A 4,842-nucleotide genomic window follows, 5' to 3' on the forward strand; every position below is an offset into this window, starting at 1 on the left:
TGGTCCGTGTATTCCTCCACGTGAATTCTCCTTCAGTGTATGTTAGACCCCTCCAAATTAGGTTTAGACTTGCTTTTATACGAGTTGGGGAGAGGGGTCTTGACCGAAATAACCTTATCCCGCGTGAAGTAGAAAAAATCCTATCATGCAGGGCTGAAAGCAGTGAGCGATTCCACGATTTCAATTCTTCCTCCCAGGTCATTTTTCCCTTTTTTTTCCTTTAAGTTGTATTTATCTTTCTTTTATTGTCTTCAACTTGATGGGGGAGAAACACCAAAGGGTGTCCCCCCCCCCCCCACCCTCCTTTTTTTATTCATTTATTTTCCTTCTTTTTTTCTTTCGTATTTTATTCAATATTGCTCTAAATTTCTTTATCTTGATACCGATTTATTCTTACACAGTTAAAATATTATATTAAGTACAATTAATATAATTAGTACTCAAAAGACGATTTAAAGTACTAGAATTTGAGACAAAAATGGTTAAATATATGTATTGTTGGCCAAACATCAACACCCATAGTTAAACTCTTACTCGTCCTCGAGCAAGCATTAAAATCACTCTCAATAAATCAAGCCTAGAAACACCACCATTTCGGTTGATACTAACAATTAGGCCCTATAGCAACTCAAACTGTCAAATATACACTTCCTGATCATCGTACAAGATATACAAGTCACAAACAAATAACAAACTTCTAACCTTCTAACCTAAGAGAGGGACTCTAACTGGTCAAATTTAAACTCGCTCTCCTACTTTGTCAAATAAAGCTTATAACATCACCTATCTATCATGAAACCAGTGCCCTCACAAGAATAAATAGTCCATACACTCAAATCAAAGAATGAATATAAATTAAGGACTTAGCATCAAAGAATGACTCTCGCACTCACAAACGAATTCACATGTATGCACAAAGAACCATAGGCTTGCCCATTATGTACATCTCTACTAATTAAGTGTGCTTGACTAGAATCAAAGGATTTTAACGGGTTGTAATGTTGGCTAGGGGACGGGTAGGAGAACTATATAAAAGTGACTTACACTTCCCTAAGCACTTTGCACTTTTACATCACCCATTATTTTCTACTCTTCACTTTATTTTTCAATCCTCTCTTCATTTAATGTTTCACAAGTATTTCTCTCATATCAAGAACGTCTAATTTTTTATTCAAAGCAATCTTTTTCATTCTTTTTTTTTTATTTTTTTTTTATATCAAATTCTTTTCAAGAGGACCCTTTCATCACTTTGCAGCTACCATTGGTCACTATTTTTCTCTTAACCACCCATTTCTTTAGATTTGTCAATTAATATCATAGTATAAGCAACAGAGCTCAAGGAAGTATGGTGCAAAAATTAGGGATTCAACAAAAGAATCAAGACAAAAATACGGCTTCCAAACAAACGGCTACATGCTCAAAGGGCTAACTAGTGGTACAATATCTGATAATGCTAAAATTCACAAGACATATCAAAGAAAGCCTATTATCATCTTCTAAACAGAGCAACTCTTTTATTTTGCTTCAACAACATGCAGGGTAAGTTTTAGGCTAAGATGCAAAACATGGAATATATGTAAGAAATCCTCATCACACATGGCACAAGTATCAATCAAGATGGATAAATATTACTCTAAGACAGACAGGATCATAGCGAATGACAAAATAAGAATAAGCTATATACAGAGTCACAACCATGAGTCTGGGTGTCAGAAAGTCTGCTATTTCATTCATTACTCAAACACTCAGAGAAAAGTACTACTCAATCTCAGGCCTAAATATTCTAGTATCAAACATGTCATAAAGGGATTTTCTTCGCCTTTTTTTACTACTCCTAAAAATAAAATCTAATCCTTAAAAAAAAAGTTATCCGATTCAAGTTACATCCCCTGGAAAAGAAATAATGCAAAAAGAAAAATCAAGGGGACTATTACCTAACTAAAACTAACTAGAACAAAAAGAAAATCTGTTTGGATATTTTTACTGGACAGTAGTCCCTCAAGAAAGTTGTTCATAAAATTCATTGTCTGAAAAAGTCCAAATTTTCTATTTTTTTTCTTTTTTTTTCTTTACACAAAAACTAATACACTAAGAAAAAGTACCAAAACTAAGCTAGGATAGCATAGAAAATCACCCCAGACAATCTCCTCACCCCGCACTTAAAATTATGCAGTGCCCTCAATGCACACAATATATAACAAGAGGGTAAAAGAGACTCTCTATTAGGCCAAAGGCCGAAGTATTAGTATCTCACAGGATGCTTAGACTTCTCCCAGATATGATCCTTTATGCGGGTACCTCACACTTAGTTTCAACCACCTGCTCGATTTTGCACACGCCTATTGGCTTTATCTCATGCTCCTACTCCAACAAAACACAAAAACAACACTACAAAAATAATACAATAACAAATAAAAAATAAACTAAATAAAAAGAAACAGTAGAATTGAGGTGCCTCTCAACAAGTGCCTTATTTATAGTCGCAGCACGACGCCATCACTTTCACCACTGTTCCTTTCACTTTGAGGATATGAATTGCACCCCCAAGTTTGTATCAATTTTCGGTCATGTTCCTGGGCGGTGGTGTGAAAATAAAGGAACCAAGTAAACAATGCCGCATCTTGCACTTCTTGGCCTTTAAGTGAAGGATGTCATTTTATCTCCTTGTGTAACGACCCGACCGATCGTTTTGAGAATTTGCATTTCGCTTGGTGGTTTGGGGGGCACTAGTAGCTCCGTATGATGTATTAGGACTTGTGTGCATAATTTGAGTTCATTCCAAGTTGATTTGATATGTTTCGGCGTGAGTTTTTGGAAGTCGAAAGTTCAAAAGTTCATTAAGTTTGATTTGAGGCGTGTTTCGTCGTTTCAGTGTTATTATGCATGATTTGAGGCCTCGAGTTGGTCTGTGTTATGTTATGGGATTTGTTGGTATGTACGTACGGGGTCCCGAGGGGCTCTGGTGAGTTTCGGATAGGTTTGGGCTGTGTTGTGCTCATTTTTCTTATGTTCCGACGTCGTTTCTTCAAGCATAAATGGTACCACATTAAGCAAATGAGATCCAATTTCTGTTTTGATTGAAGCATTAGATCCGTATTGTAATTAGGGAAGCATATCAAAAAGAATCGTCGAAGTTGGACATCGTATGAGGATTTTATGGCCATTTTACTAAGAATTGGGTTGCCAGATTTTTCCAAATTAATTACGAAATTGCCACTGCTTCGTATTTAAAAATCTGCACTATTTCCAAATATTGAAACCAACATATCTCCTTCATTAGAAGGTCAAATGGAGTGATTCAAAAGCCTATGTTGACTGAAATTTCACAAGGAACCCATTGGAGGCATCAAAAGCAAGTTTCAGGATTGTTTGGCATGCAAAACGAGGCAAGACAGCTAGGCAAAATTACTTAACATGGAAGGTTTGTTCATTTGGTCATATTTTGAGTTGAGGAGCTCGGATTTGGGCGATTTTCACCATATGGGTTGGGGTAAGCGTTCTCTACTCGGTTTTGGTTCTATTTCATAAATCCATCTTCGTTTTTGGGATTTGATTGATAATTTCAAAGTGAAATTTGGGGGTTTTTGCCTAAAGTTTCATAAAGTAAAATTTTAAGTTTTGAACATCGATCCGGAGTCGTATTTGTGTGAAATTAGTATGGCTGGACTCATAATTGAATGGGTTGTTGGATTTTGTGAGTTTTGTCGGGTTCTGAGGTGCGGGCCCGAGTTGGACTTTTGGCCGATTTTGGGCTTTTAATTAAAGATTCGACCTTTTTCAATTGGGATTGGTTCCTTTAGCATTGTTTGATGTATTTGAGTTTTTTGGTTAGTTTCGAGCCGTTCGGAGGTCTAAACGCGCGTGATGGCATTTTTGGAGCATCGCTTGGCTTGCTCGGTGTTGGAATTGGCTTGTTTGAGATAAGTAACTCTTCTAAACTTAGTGCTGAGGGTATGAAACCCCAAATTATGTGTTGTGTGACTAGTATTGAGGTGACTCACATGCTAGGTGACGGGCGTGCGTGCACCCTGTGAATTGTGACTCCGTTGTTTCTCTGGCACTGTTTAGTGGCCCTAGTTTGTTGATATCTGTATTTTCACCATGTGAATAATTAATTGAGCTGTCAATCATGCTAGATATCATGCTGATATTGTTAGGACCCATAGTGGTCATTTCTTTCGGTCACCTCACTGATTTCATTGATATTTCGTACTCAGTCATATTCATGCATTCATATCATATCTCAGTCTCAGTTGTTATTTATCGATACATCATATCATTTTTGTCGGGCTAGCTTAATGACATTGAGAGCCTAAGAGACTGGAGAGATTGATGAGTGAGTGAGGCCGAGGGCTTGATTGTGAGGATATTGACACTATAGCACATGAGTTGTCCATGCAGCACGTGAGTTGTCCGTGCGGATACTGATATTGATACTATGGCATGTGAGTTGTCCGTGCGGATTCTTATATTGATACTATGGCACATGAGTTGTCCGTGCGGATTCTAATTTAATACTATAGCACGTGAGTTGTCCGTGCAGATTATAGCGCTTGGGCTGAAGGAGCTCCTCCGGAGTCTGCACACCCCCAATGAGCGCAGGTACCTACTGAGTGTGAGTGCCGAGTGCTGAGTGGCCGTAAGGACTGAGTGACTGTGAGTGCTGAGTGACTGTGAGGACTGAGTGACTGGGAGGACTGAGTGAATTGATACTCTGAGAGTATGCATATGGTTTTATTAATTAGTCGCATCGCATTTGGCATGCACATGACATACATGCATAGAGATGATTTTTCCTCATGTTGTACGGTATCACGCACACATTGATATGTGGTTATAGAG

This window comes from Nicotiana attenuata, chromosome 7, assembly GCF_001879085.1.
Source record: "Nicotiana attenuata strain UT chromosome 7, NIATTr2, whole genome shotgun sequence".
Classification (NCBI taxonomy): domain Eukaryota; kingdom Viridiplantae; phylum Streptophyta; class Magnoliopsida; order Solanales; family Solanaceae; genus Nicotiana; species Nicotiana attenuata.